The 24,174-nt window shown below is 30.6% G+C and overlaps 1 protein-coding gene across 1 annotated transcript in view; it reads left to right on the top strand.

The window, feature by feature from the left end:
• Nucleotides 1–2,114: 2,114 nt before the first annotated feature.
• The window catches only part of LOC106682808 (protein scarlet), a 141,932-nt gene continuing 119,872 nt past the window's right edge, over nucleotides 2,115–24,174 (top strand). The window contains exon 1 of the mRNA XM_014423871.3: nucleotides 2,115–2,261. The gene's annotated coding sequence lies outside the window, so the exon portion shown is untranslated. The remainder of the gene's footprint in view (nucleotides 2,262–24,174) is intronic.

Here is a 24,174-nt window from a genome sequence, read left to right as displayed (position 1 = left end):
GATATAATTTTATAATTTTTTTTTTTAAAATACAGGAGTAGATTGTAATCCTAGAACAACAGTCTATTCTTATAGTACAAGAGCCGGGAAGAAAAAAAGGCAGTTATCTCACCCCAATTTTTCATTACTTTAATGAAAACTAGGTATAATTACTAGTCAAAATTGATGACTCTGCCAAGTATAGGTAGGGGGAATAAAAAATGGCGGCTGTTCAAAAACCTTAAAAAAACACTAATTTTTCATTCGGAGCTCTTTATCTTAAAAACTACCAACAACACTAGAATACCTAAGGGAACATTATTTAAAGAAGAGTAAATTTGCTAAAATATTAGCCATAAAAGAACTATTTACGTCCAATAGTTCTCGAGATATAGCTTTTTAAAAACCAAAATTTCTTAAAAATCTACTAAAAGATTAGTAGTTAGTTAATTTATTTTGAGAATTCTATATCTCAGGAAAAATATGACGTACAGATGTCTATTAGCACTCAAATTAAAGCTAGTGTAATGGACTATAAAAAAGTTAATGACCTTTACCTTCGTAGGAATAGTAGTTTTCATGATATTTACTAAAATAAATTGATTTATAGTTGTTCAAAAACTTCATTTCAGAAACCATTAGACGTACAGATGTCTGCCAGCGCTCAAATTAAAGCTAGTTAAATTTATTACTAAATAGTTCATTATATTTATCTTTGTAGGAGTAGTATTTTTTATGATATTTGACGAAATAAACTCACAAAATGTTAATTTCTAGTTGTTCGTATAAAATGTTGGATTTTGAAAAAGTATATCTCTAGACCCATAAGACGCACATATGTCTGGCGACACTCAAAATAAAGGAAATTTAACTTACTATAAAGTAGTTTATGACACTTATCTTCGTAGGGGTAGTAGTTTTTATGATATTCACATATGAATATGAATATGGCAAATGATAATTTGTCCGAACAACTATAAATCAATTTATTTTAGCAAATTTCATGTAAACTATTACTCCTATGAAGATAAACATCGTAAACTACATTATAGCTCATTAAACTAGTTTTAATTTGAGTGCTAATAGACATCTGTACGTCAAATGGTTTTTGAGATATAAATTTTTAAAATAAATTCACAATCTACTAATCTTTCAGTGCGTCCCATACAACATTTTTATGAAATATTGCTTTTTAAAAAGCCGTATCTCGAAAAATATTTAACGTAAATAACCCTATTAGGGCTCATATTTTAGCAAATTTACTCTTCTTTAAATGACGTTCTCTTAGGTTTTCTTGTGTTGTTCCTACTTTTTAGGATATAGAGCTCCGATTGAAAAATTAGTTGTTCTTATCGCTTTAAAACAGCCGCCATTTTTAATTCCCCCTACCTATACTTGGCAGTCTTATCAATTTTGACTATTAATTATACATAGTTTTCATTAAAGTAATCAAAAATTGGGGCGAGATAACTGCCTTTTTTCTCCTCTTGGACTCTTGTACTATTAGTACCCTCTTCCCATTCCAAAATATCCTTAGAAACATCAGTATTATAATTGAGATGTTTATTTTTTGTTAATTTCTAATTTCTTAATTTCTTTTTTCTATCTTCTCCTATTATTTATTACGAATACGGTTAAAAGTAATTTAAAATAATGGCTTTTATTTGCTAACAGTGTAATTATTAAACCTGAGGTAGGACTCCCTTCTAACATTAATATTCATAAGAAATTAATGGAATGAAAAATAAATTGGAATCGAGCATTTATAGATAAATGACCTGAAAAATAATAAACGATTAACTTGCTTACAATATTCTTTCTCAATATTAGAGTAACTTTCACTAGTTGAGCTGAATTTATTACCTTGTAGTTAATTAGTTTGTACTGAGTCGTACAGTGCTTTTTATTAAGTAAGTAAGATATTCACTAAATTTAACGCCCATAATTGATAATTTTTTTCTCATAATGTTTCTTAGTTCTTTTCATAAATGATAAAAATATAATAAAAAAGGAAAGTGCGTTATCAATTTTAAAATAAGTTGTTCGTTTCGTTAGTTCTTTAGCATATGGATTAGAAAAATAGAAAAACTAATTCAGAGGTATTCGCGGTTAGGTTTGTCCAATAAACAACTTCATCAATAAAACGCCCAGTGTTCCAGTCTTGAGACAGAGGTAGTAGGGAGGCAATGCCAAGAATAGCTTCAAGTCCACGGCTGTCTCCTCCCCAGTGTTAAAGTCTCTTCCCAAGAGTGGCCGGTTTCATCCTAACCAACTACAAGCTGGTGAGTAATTATCTTTTCATTATTTTTTTTTTATATCTTACCAGAGCTATGATAATATTGAATAGGGTTTGCACTTAGGCACTTTTTTTCTTAGCAAGTATCCCTCTCATCCATATTTGGTTCATTATTTTTGTTTAAACAGTAATATTCTAATATATAAAAAATAGTTGTAAAATTCATGACACGAATTCGAATAATATTGGAATTATTTTCGTAGTAGTTGACAAAAGAATCTTTTTTATACATTTTTTTTTAATTATATGTATTATTTATCTATAAAACCAATATAAAATTTTGCGCCTCCCTACTTAACCAATAACCACTACAATGAGCCCTTTCTTATTAATAAATGAATTGTATTATTTTTTGTCTATTTTATTAATAAATTTCTTATTAAATTTAAAACTTCCTACCGTAGCTTCTTGTATATAAATTTAAAAATATAGATTACGTTACACATTCATATAATCTTATTAATTTTCCAATGAAACAAAAAACTACAAATTACTGCATAAGTAGGTTTTTTTTAATTGAATGGTTCAAAATTCTGATGATCCAAAGTACACGAGCGCGTGATCAATATGTTAAGGTCACATATCACTATCATATCAATACATTATAAATATATAATTTTTCAATAACTGTATAATATTTTAATTCTAAAAAAAAAATCATAATGAGGAGGAATAATGGTACTACCATGAGAGAATCTTCCCGTTGTTATAATTTGAAAAATAGCTTTAAGAAAGTACAAGCTGTGATAATATGTACTACAGTTTGTCAGTAACTCTTACACCCACCTTCTCAACTTTAAAAGCATTAATATTTAAATTACTAATTTAATTTCTTAAGTAATTAACTTGAAAATTTATGGTTTGAAACCTCTAAAATAATAGGCAACTACATGAGAAAATTGGCATTCGTCGTTTAGAAAATAACATAGTGAATTTTAAATCTTTTTTATTTATCATTTATAAACAAATAAACTTATTCCTTTCTAACACATCGAATAAAAAACCTAAATTAAGTCCCTACGTTTTGCGAGGAACATATATTTCTTACTATATTGTATTGTGCTAAATCTATTGGAATTTTTTAAAGTCCAAAAATGTTATTTTTAAACATAAAAGTAACATTTTAAATTTTTGTGTACTATACCAGTATTGTGGAATTTAATTATTTACAATGTGATATATGTTAAAATTATCGTTTTATATTATTTTTTTTAATTTTCAATTGATTAAAATAAATATGCAAATATAAACCTGTCGCGATTCGAACCTGATCTTGAGCTTGAAATTTTGTAAAAAATTCAGTTATATTTATTACGTATCTTAAAAAAATAAATCCGAGTTATCGTTGTCTTTTTTATCAAACCTCTTTTAATTAGGATAGAATGAATCTATGTTTTATCAACAGGCTACTGATTTTTCTCTCTCTTAAATTTCTTCGTAAAAGATAATCAAGATATGTATGAGAATTTAGAATGTATTAGTTAAATAATTGATAAGCATATATAGATCGACATATTTCTTGAGTGATTATCATGGCCGTCATAAGCATAGATAACAGAAACTCCAAATTAGTCTTATCCATACTTAAAAATAAAATTGAATAAATAATTTATTAAATCCATGATACATTATATTCATGTATATTTGAACGACCACACTGTGTTTTATTCTGCTTCGTATAATTAATAATTATTATAGTATATAATTTTATATATTGATTGTTGACTAAAATAAGAACTAAGAAGGAGATGGTTCAAGTTGCGGTAATATTGCATGTTCAAAATCATTAGTTTATTAAAGTATGAAGAACTGTTCCTATTATACCAGGGCCGTTTAATGACCGCTATATTTAGAGAATTTCTGCCGGACTATCAGATGTGATTCTACACGTGGCACCGGGTTTTCGCGTCAACCTTCATACCGTATTCAAGAATGCTGAACCTCATTACCATATGTCCGGTATTCCAAATTAAAATAGCGCAAGATCAAAATATACACCGCATGTTGGGATCTGAATGAGAAGCACAGAGATTTATGTTCGCGGTTATGATTGAACAGAACTTGGACGGTAAAAGCTATTCATAGATAAAGGCTATAGACGGAACATACATTATTATAAGATCCACAAGAATAAGTGACGGAAGAGCAGTGGTACCAAGAGGACAACACCAGGATAGGAATCTTGTAGGCTCATTCGTACAAGAAAATAAATTAAGGTAAATTGAAATCAGTAAAACTGGTACAGTACAATTACTTCTCTTTTTTTTGGTAGTTCTACATATAGGAAACTATTTTGGTCTTTTAATAAAAATGTTCGACGCTTTGTTTGTTTGTTTTTGTTTAGCGGCGCCAAACTTCGTTGGTCATCAACGCCATTTATATTTTATTTAATTTTGCTTATATTCGTTTAATTTTATTTATTTTTTAATTTGATTATTTATTTTTTATTTTTTTCTTCCGTTCAAAGTTATATTTTTGTCAGTAAATGTTGTGATTTTAAAAACTGAAACACTAATTTTATTTTATTCTTATACAAATAAGAAACTACAATACGTTTATTTATTACATCCATTACTTACCTGGAACTCTGAGTTGAAAAAAAAAGATTAGCAACATAAAAACGATTAAAGACATACCAAAACATTTTCTTGATTATAATTATTATTTTGTTCCCTTTTGTCAACGACATATCTAGTAGCGGAGTTGGATATAATTGAACTCAAATATGTAATAAGGAATCAATGGATATTCTTGTGAGGTTCTGTTGTATAAACCTTATCGATACTATTTTCAACAATAACGTCGAATACCTCAGTAGCTTAGGACTAAACCCAGATACCTCAAAAACCCTCGGGGTCGATGATCAAACAATAAAATTAGTTTAATTATTTCATATTTTCTTGTTTGAGAGTGGTTTAGTTTATTCTTAAATAAAAGGAATTTGATCATTTTTTTCTCTCAACTTTATTCTTTACACCTTTTCCAACGTTTCGACCTTCAGGTCATTCTCAAGGATACCTTCATATTGATGTTATTTTCTTTTTTCAAATCTTAAAAATGCAGGCTAATTGCCTTTGTCCCATATAACCTTTTCTAAATAACTTTTTCATAGATTTAAACCTTTTTTAAAAACTTTTCTTCCTTCCTTCATTCACATTTGCAACTTAAAACAGAACCTACCTTCAACAGCTTAATGAAGGTAGGTTCTGTTTTAAGTTGCAAATGTACAATCCTCACCACGTATGCCGATGACACATGCCTATTGCCAGTGAACAATGATCCTTACATTGTATCCCAAACCCTCCAATCCCACATCACCACCCATGAAGAATGGTGCCAAAACTGGAGGATTAAAATAAATTCCAATAAATCCCACCAAATCACATTTACCCTTCGACGTAAACCCATGACCTCTTCCCCTACAATATCCTTTAATAATACCCCACTTATTCCTGTCGAACAGATCCGTTACTTAGGACTACATCTCGACAAACGACTGACATGGAATCCTCATACAAGGCTAAAAAAACAAGAAACTGCTCGTAGATTCCGACTATTGCAACATTTACTAGACAAACGGTCTAAATTGCCAATCCATTACAAAAGACTGATCTACATGACTATTATAAGGCCTATCTGAACATACGGAGTTGAGCTTTGGGGCTCCACTAAACCATCAAATTCCTCCAGAATCCAATCCTTACAGTCCAAAATCCTTCGTAAAATCCTTAATGCTCCTTACTTTGTCACAAATCAAGTCATCCATCAGGATCTCAATGTTCCATATGTTGCCGATTTGGCCAGAACCAGATATCGTTCCTTCCGTGACAAACTTCTCAACCACCCAAATCCACTTGTTTCTAACTCGAGAACTGGCTTCTCCTTCATTACCTAATAATTCTCCTAGGCGTCTGAAAAGAAGATGGCCTCGAGATCTTCTCCTCTAGAAATGTTATTGGAGTTCTATCAGTGGGTAGATTATCCACATGTTTTTATCATGTCACTATGTCAATTTACTTGTTGTATATATGTGTATACAGTTGTAAATATCTATAAATAAATTAAAAAAAAAAAAAGTTGCAAATGTGAATGAAGGAAGGAAGAAAAGTTTTTAAAAAAGGTTTAAATCCAGGAAAAAGTTATTTAGAAAGGTTATATGGGACAAAGGCAATTAGCCTGCATTTTTAAGATTTTAAAAAAGAAAATGACATCAATATGAAGGTATCCTTGAGAATGACCTGAAGGTCGAAACGTTGGAAAAGGTGTAAAGAATAAAGTTCAGAGAAAAAAAGGATCAAATTCGATTTATTTAAGAATAAAATAAACCACTCTCAAACAAGAAAATATAAAATAATTAAACTAATTTTATTGTTTGATCGTCCCCGAGGGTTTTTGAGGTATCTGGGTTTAGTCCTAAGCTACTGAGGTATTCGACGTTATTGTTGAAAATAGTATCGATAAGGTTTATACAACAGAACCTCACAAGAATATCCATTGATTCCTTATTACATATTTGAGTTCAATTAAATCCAACTCTGCTACTAGATATGTCGTTGACAAAAGGAAACAAAATAATAATTATAATTAAGAAAATGTTTTGGTATGTCTTTAATTATTTTTCTGTCGCTAATCTTTTTTTCAACTCAAAGTTCCAGGTAATTAATGGATGTCATAAATTAACGTATTGTAGTTTCTTATTTCGTGAAAAATTGAACAAATATAAGACTTTACTAACCGGAGGTTCGCTGCAAATACTACTAAATGCTACCTACATATCCCCATCTCGCGGCCACCGTACCAATACAAATCCTTATAGGCTTAATATGATCCTCCCACTTACATTTCGGTCAACAACCCGGACGTTAACTTTTTAGTATTTCTTTCGTTACTTAGTCCAAAGACTTTACTCGAACATTTCATTCGCATGCTATGCTCATTAATTATAACTGTAATAATGCTCCTTACAATACCCAACTCTGAAAAAAGAAAGGAACTGGACTTGTACATCTATCCACCGAGCCAAGCTGCCATAAAAAAATGATGGAATCACATGCTCAACCGGTGAAACTGGAAATTGGCCAATAAATTTTCGGGTTTTATAATTAGTCATTCTGACAGCTGAGTATGTTAATGGCTGCATTCACAGGGACATGACTCGAGTTTCATTCTTTATTTGTATCAGATTTATTATAAAATCATTTATGAAAATATTTTCTGTAGAACATATATTTAACAATGTATGCATGTCTGTACAAAAAGAAATTATTTAAACTTTTCAATTAATGCATTGTCTTAATCGATTAATTTTTGTTAATATTAATATTCAATTTACTCATTTACATTATAAAAATACAGTGACAGGGTCACGAATTTCGATACTACTATTTTGATGAGTAATGATATTCTGGTAAAATCCTACATATAATGTAACATAAGTAATATAGTGTTTAATGTCAATTCTTTTAGATACAAATAAGAGTTTTAATTCTTTTTAGTATAATGCTTATTAATTAATCATATTAGTTCCCCATAGCCGGCGAAGAAATAAGACAGAAAAAGAAGTATTGATAAGGTGAAACACAGACCCAAATAAGTACACACTTATTTCCAGGTATGGTCTTCTTTACGTTACATTTACACATTAATGAGTATAGGTCAATATATGACGACGTTAAGATCTCTTATAGTACAAGAGCCCAAGAGAAGGCTGTCATTTCACCCCATTTTTTTATCATGTAATTAAAAACTAGGTATAATTACTAGTCAAAATTGATGAGTCTATCCGGTAAAGGTAGGGGGAATAAAAAATGGCGGCTGTTTCAAAACCTTAAAAGTAATTAATTTTTTATTCGGAGCTCTATATTTTTACAACTACCAACAACAATAGAAAATCTAAGAGAGCATCATTTAAAGTAGAATACATTTGCTAAAATTTAAACCCTAATAGAGCTATTTACGTTCAATAGTTCTCGAGATATAGATTTTTAAAAAGCAATATTTCTTAAGAATGTTGTATGGAACGTACTGAAAGGTCTGTAGTTTGTGAATTTATTTTGAAAAACTATTTAAAAAAAACCAAAAAAAAAAAAAAAACCATTTAACGTACAGATGTCTATTAGCACTAAAATTAAAGCTACTTTAATGAGCTTTAAAATAGTTTATGACGTTTATTTTTGTAGGAGTAGTAGTTTTCATAAAATTTTTATTCCCCCACCTATACTTGGCAGACTCATTAGTTTTGAATTATAATTAAACATAGTTTTCATTAAAGTAATCAAAAATTACTAAATACTATAAAATAATAAGAATTAATCTTGCCTATCTCACCTCCGACTCCTTATCCCTCTGATGTGTGATACTTCTTACTTTACCTTGGAAAAAAAAAGGTAAAAGCGAGTAGAGCATTCTTAAAATAAGTTCTATTTATTAAATTAAGTAATACTAATAATCATAGTTTAAGGGAAGTTCTTTATCCTATTATAATAATATTTGAGCATAATATAGTATTAATGGACTGACAAATTACTCTATATATTGATCATAATTAAAATTATTCAATAATATTATTGAGGAATATTTATAACTGAAGGTTCCTGTATAAAGATTTTAAATACAAAATTTAACAAAGCAATATTTCTGGAAAAGAGCTTCTTTCTGACCTTATCTGACTAGTGCTTTTAATGAATATGGCAATGAGTCAGTTCTAAAGCCTAAGCGAAGGTCCTCATGCTCTATAAGTGAAAATATGTCAATTAGGTAAAAGGTAAGAAATGTTAAAACCTTTTAGAAAGAGTACTTCGATAATATTTACATTACATTTTCGAATTTCTTGAGTTTAACCTAAAATATCGCTACTAACTCCAACGTCCAGTGGTGGACGTTATCTCGTCTTCTTTAGACCGCGTAATGTACTGCACAGGAGTCTTCTTCGGTGTAGAACAGGCTTTTGATCGAGTCTGGCACCCTGAATGATTTTACATCAAATTCACTAGATGTATTATTATGTACAGTTGAAAATGTCAATAAAGACATTTTTTTAAAATTCTTGTACACATGATTTTCATTTTTCAGTCTAGAATATTCATATATTCATTGTTCGAGGTGATTTATTTCACTCTGTCTATATGATGTTTGTTGAATCGTTTAACGTTATTTGAATATGTTAAAATATGTTAAACTGTTATTATTAACAAAAAAAAATTAAAATCTGTACCGCTACAACCCATGAAGGGTCAGGGGTTCAGTACTTCGTAAAAAAAGTACTGTACTAGACCAACGGTTGTGCAAGGAGGTGATTTGGTCAGAAACACGCTTGACCGCAAAATTTTTACCCAATTAAGGGTACCTAATTTAAGAGGCTGGGTGGACCCCAGGAGGGAACCCACAAACTGTTATTACTAATAGTAAAGTATCCATATTATGAATAATTCTATTACATAGTCTTTGGAATCAAAATGGACACAGATCAGTCCGAATAATCTATCCAAAAATGAAATACACTTTTTTAAGGCAATCCACAGTAAAGATGATGTTTGCCTAGTTATTTACAGGAGACTATTCTAACCATGGGGGGGGGGGGGGGGTCATGTTTTTCATTTTGTGAGACCGATTTAATGAAAAGTCAACGCCCCAAGCCGGATTCGGACCGGCGCTGCCCCAAATTGCAGAACGATAGACCTAGGTCTAACTATCTGAGCTACGTACGCCCCTGAAATAGACTTTAACTTCCAATATGAAAAAGTTAGTAAATAATGCATTGAACATCGACAAAGGAAATAATAAACTCTTGTCATTATAATTTAGTGGTAAGTTTAATTTTAATAATAGGTCTTAATCCATACTGTATACGTAATTGACAAAAAGAAAATTAAAATTACAAGAAATTTTTAATGGGAGGGAGATCTCAGGATTGTTGCCCTTCCCAGGCTCAGCTGAAGGTAGTAGGCCGGCAGTGGTGACTGCATCTTGAAATAGTTCCAGATCCATTATTTTAGGATAAATAAATTAAAATAGATAACACTTTAGTTCAGTACAGGAGTAATAAAAGGAAAATAAAATCCAATTGTATACTACACAATTTCATTCCAGACTGGCGTCTTTAAACTGAGTTCTTTTTCTTATTTACTACACATTGATTCTGCATGAATCATAGGTTGCAGGAACTTCATAAAAAGTTAACTTCTTTCATCTTTCATTTTTAATGTACAATTTGAAGCGAAACAAAATGAAAACCAATATATACTTTAGATGATTCGTTTAAGGTAAAAGTCCAAAGTGACAAATGTAATTGAGCGTTGATTGTGTCTGATTAAAAAAGGTTAGACATGGAAGAATTCATAATGCAAGAAAAGGTTATAAGTGCCATGGCCTGAAGGAAGGCAAGATAAGAACTGGAGGGAATTTGCGCGGAGGAGATCAAAGCAGTAGAAATGGATTGTAATCAATTATCAACTAGCTTTTCTTACAGTATAACCAACACCCGAATGGCTGGAATCCCTTTAAACTAACATAATTACTTAAGAAAAAAAAATTAGCTAATTACAGGACACAAGAATTCTTTAGAAACTCACAATTATTTTAATTAAAAGGATAGAGTCTAAGCTGGAATTTGATCTCATAAAAACAACAACAAAATATCCCTACCATCGATATCTAAGCCATGGTACATAAGGCCGTATGCTAAGAAGGGGTATATCTATGCAGTTTCTGTTCAAGGAACATTCATCTCCTGAATCATTGTTCAAATCAAAATTAACTATTTCAATCATAAGTCAACATCATTTATATAATCACATAATTCCTTTTTTAATCATTCTGATTTTGATTTGATTTTTTATTTATAACTTTTCCTTCCCTTCCTCGCCATTTCTTACGGGATGCGAGAGCAGTTTCGTAGTGACCTGGGGCATCGCTCCCAAAAATCAACAAATTATTCGACATAAAGATAAATTCATTTTATAATTTTGTGAAATATAATTTAAAATTAATTTTACTTATAAATGAATATTCAATAATTTTGAATTACAACATCTCATATATTCCAACCGTTTATTTTAACTTAGCCACCCCTAATACACCTCTATGATCTATGGGTGATGAATAATGATGAGAGATATTTGACCGTGGAGAAATTATATGAGGAGAAGATGGTTGGGGGTGAGGATGTGCGGTCAAAATATAACACAAATAAGTTGAATTAAATTATTTAATAGCCAGAATTATTTCAGCCAGAATTTCTAGCCTTCATTAGGGCTAAAAACAAAGAACAAGATAACAACCAATGAATACAAAAAATAAACAGAATGACATAAAGTAAATAATTGTGCTCACACATAAAGCGTGGGTTTCATTAAAACTATCAAACAGGATAACACACTCAAATAGTATTAAGTAGAAGTAGTACTGATACGCACCGTAATTGCAAACTCATTCATTAACTGTTATTCATTAATAACATTAATCATTAATATCTATATGCTTATAAACTTGTATTGTATAATCAAAAATAGTCTTATACATTTGGGATATTTACATTAGGATACGTTCACAATCACCCATGGTGGTAAAATCAGTTCAAAAATGTTTTTCAAAGGCAACGTATTAACCTGTTTTAGGGTATGTTGAGTCAGCTGTCACCTTTTCTTTTATACCTGTTTTTTAACCACAGTAAGATGTGCTGGTAGTTAGATAAATATATTCCTCTGGAATGTTTCGACAGTCAATTTTACTAGAGATAGAATTCCTGTGGAATGCTTGATATTTAAAAAAACAAAAAAACAATTAGATTGCTGATTAAAAGTGCTTCCACGTTTTACTAACGTGTACTTCACGTGTACTCCAGGATTGTTACAGGAAGAGGAGTGTTTTTTCGGGATTTGGTCTCAGTTATATTGTGTTTGGCCAGTCTAACACGATGAACGAAATTACTAGGGTCCTAATTTGGGAAACTCCTATCGTAAGTTACAAGTTACAAATTTTTCAGGAGACCGTTCGTAGTTGAGTGAGCTAAGGGTCTACCTCAATAACCTAACTGCAGTGGTGCCGGTTTGACTCTGGCCTTGGGGGAGGGGGAGGTGACTTTTATTTCGTGGCGGCCCCTGGTGATGAAAACGACCCCCCTTCCTTATTTTGGTTAGAATAGTGTGGTTTCCTCTAAACAACCCCCTCGTATGTTAGAATCAACAGTGATAAAAAAAGTAGAATATACGCGTATAAATGATTAAGTAGAAAATAATAACTATAAAACAAAATGGCACCAATGGTATATTAGGTATCTGCTATCGATAAGCCTTTGCACATGCTGGAATCAAAGTTATTTACAACGTTTAGTTTAACGCTACATTCGGGCATATCCACGTTCTAATCAAATAGGACTCTTCAAATTCCGTATGTAGATTTGTATTCTTGTCTGTACAATTCCATAACAGTGGAGGTCAATTTCAATCAAAATTTTGTTCTGGTTCACCAATACACCCCTCCTAAGTGAGTTAAAGGGTTATTATTATGAGTTGCCTTTTTTTGTTAGATATTTGGCTTTTTGTGTGCTTTAATTTTTCTACCGCCAGCACCATTGTTTTTTTTTGTATTTTATAATAAAATATGCCATTTTCAAGCATTATTAAAACAATAAAATCACTTTTCATATATTTTTCAAAAAAAACTTTGGCACGAGCTGGGCTGGCGTTTCTAACCGGTTAGAAACGGCAGAAGTGTGGCGGACGTCCTGGAACAAGAAATACTTTTAAATATTCTGAAAAGTAGCACAACGAGATTTCATTCGTTATTAAGGTAAATGAGTAAACAGTCGACCTAAAAATAAATTAGTCCAAAAAACAACTTTCAGGTACGTAGTTATGTTCACACCAAATCTCAGTTCTGGCTTTTATGCGTTTTACAATCTTGTTCGATTTGCTTTATTTTGTTTTTTCAAACACTGATCTATTCGTTATGAGTAAATAATTTAAAGGTAAGATATTGCGTTGGGTATTTTATTTTATTTATTTTTTTTACACACTACTCTATAATTATTATTAAATGTCTATGTAGATGAATAAGATCATACCACAAAAATAATTCTAAGAAAATTTCTTCTTATCCATCCCGCCCTCTTAAGCCCTGAATTAGGTCTGGGGTTATCTTCCTTACCATTTTTGCTGGATATGTAAGTACGGATTTATCTTCATTTCAAGGTTTAAGAATAAATTGTATTTATTTATTTTTTTACATTTGATTTTTTGTTAAAAAAAAAAATGTACTTGAGAGACTTTTTGAAGCTCAAAGTCAAAAAATACTTATGCGCATGGTAAAACAAATCTTAATTGATGGAATTTGTTCACTTTTATGCAAGACCGTGACTACTCAAGTCCACAACTTCCCTCTAAATTTGGACCAAATCTGACTGGCTATTACTGGGATATTAAAATGCGGAGAATTATACATTTTCGTATACTATTTAGATACCAACCGTACAATTCTGTAAATTTCGGCAAAATTGGATTAACGTTTCGGTCAATTATTCCCAAGCACAAATTTGACTAAACAAAAACAATTTTTTTACTTGGTGCCTAAAAGTTAAAATGCGAATGAAAAATTTATTTTTCCTGTATGAATATTAAAACTATCCTATTCTTGGATAAGACAACAAAAAACAACAGCGATGAAACAAAAACATTATTATTTAAGATTGTAAAATATAATTTAGTTGTATCTTACAAATAAGTCATTTTTAAATAATCTTATTATTTTTCTCTAAAAAATACGATTTGCAAATAGCTTTAGAGAAAACAATCGACATATTCAAGGTGATTCTGGTTTCACTTTTTTATTTTCTTCTCGATTTATATATTATTTTTAATTTACATATTCAGATTTACATAAATAACCTACTTCAAGAATTTATCGCTGCTAATAAAAGAATTGGCAAAAATAACATTTTATTAGACAGTTCATTTCGCCGGTACAAACCGATATCTTACAGCAAAATCTCAGATTTAAAAAAAACAATCTCCTAATGACAAGAACGTCTAATTTAGCCTTCATCTCTCCAGCAGTGGCTTCCGCCATTCCACCTGATTTAAAATTTAAACTATAATAATTTTGTTAAATTATTATTATTCAATTAAACAAGCCGAATCTAAATTACACTTTCATTCCAGATAGATGCTTGATCTTTTTGAGACAAAATTAACCACAAAAAACGTTAAAACCTACTTGCCAACCATGCCAATTCTGAATCTCCGACACGCTGCTAAGTTTGGGTTGGGCGTTCCTGTTGTAATTTTTCTTTTCGTTTAACTGACATAATTATTATCTTCTAATTTCGTGCTTCAATTTTTTTAAACTTAATTAATATGGAAAGCTTTATTACATTTAATTTAGTATGCCTTTAAGGCCTGGGGCCATTTACGTATGTCTTAGAAACAATACTATGAAACACAAAAGATTATAAATAGACTCGGAAAGACTCTAATAAGAGAAGCAGCGTAAATTGGCTTGCAAATAAATGAAGATAAAACAAAGTATATGATCGTAAACCAAAAAATCCACTGTAACGACATGGTCTGTCTGGATGACAAATCCTTTCTGAAAGTAGACAGTTTCAAATACTTCGGCACCACAATTACCTCAGCGGACTAAGGTAGACCAGCGTATAACAGGTACGAAATACTTTTTTTTTTTATTAAAATTAATTAGTTTATTCTTCTCTTCCAGGCATTAAGACTCTGGAACGAAAGGATTTCCATACAGATCTCTTGATTCTGCTTCCTAGGGTATCTGCTAAAGACCAGGTCTTGCAGCTTTATATCAGAGCTTTATCATTGTACGCATGCCGATAGCTTTACACCCACGACAGGCCAATCGTGAGGCCAATTTTGGTCGATCGCTCCCATTGTCTAGTGTTGAATTTCGTGTACCATGGACTTTGAAGCGATTGTAGAAGACAAAACTTTCTAGCAATAGTTTAATGAATTTTGTGAATTGCTATAATTCTGACAGCTTGACACTATGATCTCCGCCCATTCAGCACAATACATTGTGGCTTCTGTGTCAGAAGCAGAAGAATTCAGTCAGTTAGCATGAATATTTGGTAGTATCTTATGGTAATTTCTTTTCTTTTGCATTAACAGTATTATGATTTATCCTCGGTGATGGCGTTCAGTTTCAATTTTTAAAAAATGTAAATACCTTTTCTTAATTAAGTTCTCTTTCTTACCTATCTATTTACTTGATAAGTGAAATTTCTAGGTCACAGACCTCTAAAATGCGGTCATTACATTGAGAGAATAATATGGGACTTATAATTACAAATATATTGTGAATAACAATAATTATTTAAATTAAGAAGTTTTTTTTTTACTATTTATTTTATTCACAACTGTAAAAGCATTTTTACAACCAGCGAATGAGATGTACAGAAAGAGAAAAAAAATTCACGAAGACATGAAGGTTAAGGTCATCCAATCATTCCTCTCCATTAAAATTGAAATTTAAAAATCAATTTAAGAGGTCCCTATTCCAGCTCCTTCGTAGTGATGAGCCCTGTCGAATCTGGAAGTATCTCTCTTCTAATACTTTAGGATTAGATAATAGGTGCTGGGAAGAACTCTTAAATTAAGAAGTTAATCGTAATATATTGTAACTATAACATACTTCTTGTAAATTTAAATATATCTATATTTTTTTAAATATTTATTTATTACTATTTACAACTATACATTTAATAAAACTGATCTAAGTTAAATTGGAGTGTTACAGGCGTGTAGGGACCCCAGAGTACCCATTGGTAGCACTCTAATGACATTTTACATTAGCTGGTCTCGTTGCCATCTTCTTTTCAGGTGCCTCGGAGAATTGTCAGGAATGGAAGAGGATGCAAGATATCTATATTAGATTTTAATATACCTGGATTGCAGTCCCCCATCGTAATATTATTATATTGTTGCTGTATTGTTATTATTTCTCTAAATGTAACGGAGATAATTACCGCAGTTCAGGGGGTTTTGAATTTTCTAGGAAAATATTTATTCTTTAAATCATATTTTTTTCATTCCAGTATACCCATGAACTTTAGTAGTAAACCAAAAAATCGAAAACTTGTTGCTTCAATAAAGAATGAGTAATTGATTACTTTTTTACAATGGGCAATGATAAATGTTCTTGTTTAATGCACCTTATACTCAATCACAGTGTTTAAACATAGAATGCATTTGATTCAACCAATGACTACGCCTATGACAAGTTGATTGTGACACTCTTTTAAGATAAAAGGTAGATCATATGTACAGAAAAGTTGGCCACCCCTTCGTTTAACTATTAGAAATTTTTCGGGATTTCAGTATTCTTAACAAAGAGTACAGCGATTTTGTTTTGATTTTATTGAAAGTAAAATGATATAGTATTTTTAACTAGATTATTTAATTCTCAGTACGTTAATTGTAGAATATAGATACGTAAAAAATACAGTTTTATTCCATGCAAATATACAAGTACTACTTACATATCGTCAAATGCTTTTTTTTTTTTTTTTTTAAATCACCTTCTAGCACAACCATTGGTCTAGAAACAGCACTTTCTTCCCAGATGCTGAACCCAACCCTTCATAAGTTGTAGTGGCCAGGTTTTATATTCTTCATATCTGCAATTGATGACTACAGATTAAAAACGAGGAATCTTTAGCTATATCTTTTTAGCTTGATTATTTAGGAGAACAAAGTTAATATCGAAATCTTCAGTTATTTATTCTTTATACTTATTCAAGTACACCGGTTCTGAGCATATTACGCTGTTTTTTTTTTTTTACTGTTATGAATTAACCATCGTGTTCAACATCCAACTGAGTTTTTTCCTTGTGTGCAACTACTGAATAATTTTAACTTTTAATAGATCACATTAAGTCTATTATAAACTGGAAAAAAAATTCACAACCTGTATTGTAGTTTTTAAGTTATTCCCAATAATTTGGCGTTGGCTTTGTTGTGAGAGGATACACACGGAATGTAGTCATTGATTTTGAACCAATCTCACCTCAATGTGCAAGATACGCCTTAAAGGAAAGTTTTTTTGTTATATTACTGCTAACTGCAATTCTTAACATGATTATATCCATGTAAATACAAATTGATGTGGCCTATATAATTCAGTCAGATTTTTCATTAACTTGAGATCTTATTTCATGTTTATGCTTCTTGTAATATAATTAAAGTCAAGCGATAGAGCCTTGCCGAACAAACAACCTTCTATACAACAGCTCACAGACTTTTTAACATTGACAACTTCCCAGAACCGGTTTCGAACCAGTACGGAGTTTATTAATGATAAACACGAAAGGTAGGGTTGGAATTATAATTTTACTTTGCTCCGAACATTCTTTCATTCAATGAACGCCACATGTCCAGGCCTTTGTATGATTAAGAAGTTCTGTGGAAATAACTTACAATTAATTAATAATTAATTATGTTCTGAAAGCCCCGATTACATGTTATTAGAGTAATTACTATCGTTGATTCAATTACGAAGTGATGGAGTACTAGTCTATACCGAGTACTACAACTTGCTAGACCTAACTTTGCTAAATGGGAAAAAAAGTATATTTTATCACGCCTTCTCGTCAAGGAAAATTTGAAATCTCATTACTTAAAGAACACTGTTGTAGCTACGAGGAGCGCGGTAGCTACGGGGTAAAGCGCGTTGCTACTAACTCCAAAGATCCGAATTCGAATCCGGCTGGGCAGAAAATGGTTTCTGTTACACTGTAGCCGTGAGTCAACTGCTGTGGGTTCTGGATAATATATAATTATCTATATATATATACACACACACATATAACATCATCCAACAAACTAACATTTCTAACACTAACTGATGTTATTACAAATACAAGAATGTTATTAATACAAGATAAAATCTCAATTGTATAATTGCGGTTGGCAAACAGCTATTAAGTATTTACCAACATTCATAAATTAACGCTTTATTACTTTTAATTCAGTTTTATAAGAGGGATTTACATAACTTTACATGTAGTTTTTGAAATAAATTTTTCCATAATAGCGTGCGTGTATTAGATCTTAAAGTAAAATAACAACTTTTATGACTCCATTAGTTCGCAGAAAAGCAATGTAATGTGTTTTCAAATTCCATTATCTGCTTAATTACATGTTTCACAATAATTGAAGTTCAGGTATTTAATTAACTTTTTTTTATTCGTTTTTTAAAATTTCTTTTGACGCCTAAGGTCTCACGTCTTATAGTTGTAGTGTTACATTAAGTACGTTTCTGTTATACCTTTCCCGAAAATTATATACTTTTTTACTATATCTAAGATCAGACTATATCTAAGACAGGAGTGTCGGTGCATTTTCTATATTTTTTTATAACCTCTTGAACAGGGATGTCTCATTGGTTTATATAATGCCTCCTTTTTTTTTAGTAGCAGACTATATTTTGTTTTAATTTCTTCTGAACTATAAGAAAGACATTTTAACTCCGTTCTTATTATCTTCTTAGGGTAGACACCCTATACGTGCTAGAAACGGGTGCTAAGGCCTTAGGCAGAATAAATGTTTATAAATGAAATGAGGATTAATTCATGTCAAAATTTCGTCATCAGTGCTTTTTATTATTATTTTTGTTGTTTTGCGCTCTACAGCTCCTCCAAATTAAGTTGTAGGGTTGAAAAATAAAATGTGTATTTAGCTGGTGTTATAGCATTGTAGAAAATTATGTTATAGCAGGCTCAACCGCCATCCGCCATTTTTCGAGGTTTTCTAGGCGGAAATTTTGTACTGGTGTTAGAGAAATGCCTTTTTTTTCTAATTTATTTTATTTGATGATAAATATTACAATCTGCCGCAGTATTAGTCAATAAATATTAATGATGAGAATACCTTCATACTATAATCATGAATATCGATATATTTATGTATATTGCTTAACTAATATTTATTTTTAACAAATAAAAATTATAAAAATAAAATAAAATATTAAAAGTAAGATGCTCCGGGTGCGGTCAAAGAAAAACACACAATATTGATTACTATTAATATTGAGCCAACGTTTCGCCTTACGTTGCAGGGTTTCATCGGGGCTTTCTGTCTAGAAGTCGGAGCGAAGGACTTAAACTTCGTAAAGTCTTCTTCATTTTATTATTGCACACGCTCTATCAGCGATCTTCCAGTATGTCCAAAATAAAATATATACATACATTAATAAAAATAAAATTTCATTTGTAGGCCTCAATTTTATTTCTGATACTCTTGTATTTTCGTTCTCACTGATTGTTGAGGTTTTTCGCTCTTCTATTCAGAAGAAATTGAGTAGTAGGATTCAAAATTTGTATGTTAATTGTGTTAATGTTTTATCCCTCTCTCTGCTCCATTTTTTTTTAAGTAGTAGTAAAGTATTAAATAACTTTTTGGTTTCCAAACAAAAAGGACGTGAAAGGACGTGCACTTGGGACGGAACTCCTGCTGCTCACACTTTTTATATTTTAAATTTCAAATGAGAAAAAATTAATTACAAAAACAAATATCAATTGTTCCTCATTTTTAGTGTTGTTATTGAATAGTTTTTTCTTCTGTTTTTGGGACACTCAGGTAAGAAATAACTTCAACATGAAAACAATAATGTGCTCGTAGTGTGAAGGAGCTGCCAGTGGGTCGTTGATATAAAAAAAATATTATAACATAATTTTAATTTTCATTGAACTTAAACAAATCTTACTTTTTCTATAAAAAATATAAATATAAAAAAAAATTAGGAGTCGTTTACAAAGAAAGTTCAACATAAATATACTGAAAAAAAGTATTTTAGTTGTACAACAATGGTCTGAATTTTGGATTACTTAGGAAGGTTTTCTGAAAAATTCTGAAAAATAAATAATGGCTTTTCTCACGTTGAACCCTTGGAAATTAGTTTGCCTGAGAGGTTAGATAAAGAATTTCTAAAACATACATTAATTTTATGGCTTGTTAACAGTTGAGGTAATGTGTTATCTCACTGGTCAAAGCATTGGAATCCTCACGCGATGGTTCATGATCGGGTGTGGGAAATAATTTGTTTTCTGTATTCCAGGTGTGGTTTAACTCTTGGGATGTGAGACCTCTTGAAACCCTTGAACCAATGAAATGTTTGTCGAAAGCATTTACTTTCTTTCTCTCCACCTAATATCTTCATTTCACAAATGCTTCATCGAAAAGATATGATGTTATTACCAAACCGGTAATAACCGGACTAAGGTGAGGTAATAATATCTAAGAACACACTAAATGGGAAAATAAGTAAATTTACTCAGAGTCCTTTTAAACAAGTAACTTTAAAAAAAAAAAAAATAAAGAACAATAAATAATACCCTCATATATCGAAGGAAATACAAAATGCTTAGAATGCACGGCAATTTGTCTGTATTTCCAGGAACTCAGTGAAAATGTATTTATCCAATTTAAATTTTAGTGAGGCGTCTGAAAAGAAGATGGCCTCGAGATCTTCTCCTCTAGAAATGTTATTGGAGTTCTATCAGTGGGTAGATTCTCCACATGTTTTTATCATGTCACTATGTCACCTACAGCAAATTTACTTGTTGTATATATGTGTATACAGTTGTAAATATCAATAAATAAATTATTAAATAAAAAAAAAAATTAGTGTATACTCAAGTATTCTTGATATCAAACAACTCAACTTTTGGATTCGTATGTATATATTACGATATTTCGGAAAGCAGTAACGAATGTTTTGATATTTTCCGAAGAACAAAATATTGCTAAAAACTAAAAGAACTATTGTAAGTGTATATGGGTATTGGAGTTTTTGAGAACGCAAATTTTTAAAATACTTTCGAATGAAATCTATAAGTTTATGAAAATCATATCTAGTATTTTTGTTCCATTTTAGAAATAATATGAGAATTTTTACTTGTAAAAACCTTCTGTTGTACTATGCTCGTTAGATCCGGTTCTGACCAGTAGAAATAAATAAAATCCCTTACACAACAACAGGGAACAAGGTCATGTTTGAGCTAACAAAATAAAGTGCGTCAGTAATTCGCAATAAACAACATTTAATAATAACAACAGTAATACGAAAATAATAAGAATTTAATAAAAATATAAATAATGAATAGTTAACAACTTTTTATTTTACGACGTTTCGCCCCACTTTGTAGATCTTCACTAGGGCTGTTCTAGTCGATAGTTTTGGCGAATTTATCAAGAGCAAAGCCGCCAAAGCTATCAACTATTTTTGTTTCTCTTTTGGCCGCAACCCTGACCACCTTCATCATTATTTGAAATTATACGGTCAATTATTTATATATTTATTAAAAATAATAATACACATAAAAATGTTAAAATGAATTCAACAACGTATGTGATAAACAAAAATTTCAAGGTTTAATAATTGAATGTATAAGTAAGGTAAGTTGAGATAATTTCATATCCATAGTCCTTAAATGGTAATTGTTCTGATATTTATTTTGTTTGTAGAGCTACCTAAAATCTACGGTGACTTTAGGTAAATCTATCGTATTTACTTTGAATACAAATATAATTAAAATAATTATTTTAATGATTAATATATATTAAAATTATTGATTGGAGAAGATGGTCAGGGGGTGGGGTCAGCAAAAAAAAAAAACAAATAAACAAAAAAAATTATTTATGCCGACGTTTCGACCTGCGTTTTAGATCTTCATCAGGGAGTCAAGCGGAAAAGGCAGGCTAAAAGTGAGTTGTGAATAACTTATAAAAAAGATGTCTATTTTAATTTTGGATAGATTATTCGGACTGGTATGTGTCCATTTTGATTCCATAGACTTTTTAATAAGGTTATTCGTTATATGGATACTTTACTATTAACAATAACAGTTTAACATATTTACAGGTCAAAAATAACGTCAAACGAATCAACAAACATCATATAGACAGAATGAAATAAATCACCTCGAAGATGGTCATGGTTGCGGTCAAAAAATAATTAATAATATTTTTTAACTATTCAATGTCTGACGTTTCGCTCCACTTTGCAGGACTGTTCAAAGCAATAGGTTAAACAGGTATTAAATAGTTAAAAACTATTTGTTATTTGCAGACCACACCAACCCCCGACCATCTTTTCCAATCAGTAATCAACTATCAACACCCCATTATTAAAATTATTGTTTGATTCAGTTTATGTAGAATCACATTGGAGTTGATGCTTTAGGTTAATTTTGTTTAAGAAGTATTAAAAATTTAAAATGTTATAAAAATTGATATTTCATAAAATAACATAAATCAGTAGCTTGCTTTAATGATAGCAATGCTATGTATCATATATTTTCGGCTAAGAAGTAAAACCATGACAAAGTCAAACTCAATATTTTCAGGCGTAACATAAAATCTTTTAAAAAATTGAATTTTTTAAAAAGATCATCTGAAGGGTTAAGTGATTATTAGTTACGACGTACAATATTTAAATAATGGCTCTTGGAGTACAAGTATATCCCTTTTCTGTGTCAGGGTTGTATTTTATGAAGTTTCTCGTTTCTTGAAAGTCTGTACTTTAGAGTTAATTTTAATGAGTTTTAAGGTTAAATCCAAGGATCATACAGGACCGTCTTTATCATTCGAAACCAGGAAACTGCATTTTTCCATGGGTAACCCTAAGTATTGATTGAAATTCATAAAATATAAACTAGACCATACCAACACTAATCAACAATTTTGAGCTAAATCGTAGAAGCCGTTTTGAAAATATAGGTATATAAAGAAAAATATATTTGCGCAGTCGTATGTTAAAGTAGAGGACGGAATTCACTAGAATGTGTACACTATTCCTAAACTTTACTATAAATACAGGTTAGATCTGACGAATCGGTTTCGAAATGTAGGTCGTGGAATATCTTTTGCTCGTTTGTATGTAAAAGTAGATGGAATAAAATAAAATCGATATAGATATCAACTAGATACCAACCTACAAAAAAAAATTTGCTTATAACAAACTAATTATCTAAAATAGGTTTTCAACACAGACCATTTTTTTTTTTTTTTTTTTTTTAAATTGCCAAAGCATCTAATTAAATGCATTCACTTCCAGTTATTTCTCCCTTTCTAATAAATTCTGTTCTTGAAATTATGGAATTCTTGAATTATTAACGGCATTATCTAAAATTCGAAATATAATTGAATAAGCATTCAATCCCTAAATGGGAATAGGTATCCCATTTAGGTATTGAATGCTTATTAAAAATTAATTCACATTTAGAAGCCGCGACATTTTTTCCTTCTTTTTTTTTTTGCACCAGTAAAAGCAGATTTAAATCCAATCTAAACATGTGTGTCGGCGGGACGTGTTCATTATTCAAATAAGATATGTGTGAAATTCAGATTAATGAGAAGAAGTTGACTTAAGCAGTAGTCGGATCACTCCCTACATACTTCAGCTCAATAAATTTCGGATGCAATGTCAAATAGCATCCAATTATAGTACTAATTAATAAAAATCATATTATAATTAAAAATCAAATGGTTAAATAAATCAAAGTTCATTTAATATATACGGCCTGGGTGGCCACTCAGTGATTTTAAAGAATTATTAGGCAACATGGGTTATCTTCTACCTATCTTAGTATTTTGAGTAATTTCTTTCTGCTTTTTGCTTACCTATACATAGAAATATGGGGTGTATTGCGATGGTGCAAAATTTGAGTTTTTGACAGAAATGTACATTTTGAGTATCATTGATATTTGGTCCAAATAAAAAGTCACGCATACTAGTCAGCGTCTGTGTGTGTGTTTAAACAAAATATGAATTTGAATAAAATGTTTTTTGTTTTTTTTTAATAATTTATTTATTGTTATTTACAACTGTATACATATATACATATCAAGTAAATTTGCTGTAAGTGATATTATGACATGATA

This window comes from Halyomorpha halys, unplaced genomic scaffold (genome assembly GCF_000696795.3).
Source record: "Halyomorpha halys isolate HHAL.00 unplaced genomic scaffold, Hhal_1.1 Scaffold442.1, whole genome shotgun sequence".
Classification (NCBI taxonomy): Eukaryota; Metazoa; Arthropoda; class Insecta; order Hemiptera; family Pentatomidae; genus Halyomorpha; species Halyomorpha halys.
This window is presented reverse-complemented; position numbering and strand designations above follow the sequence as displayed.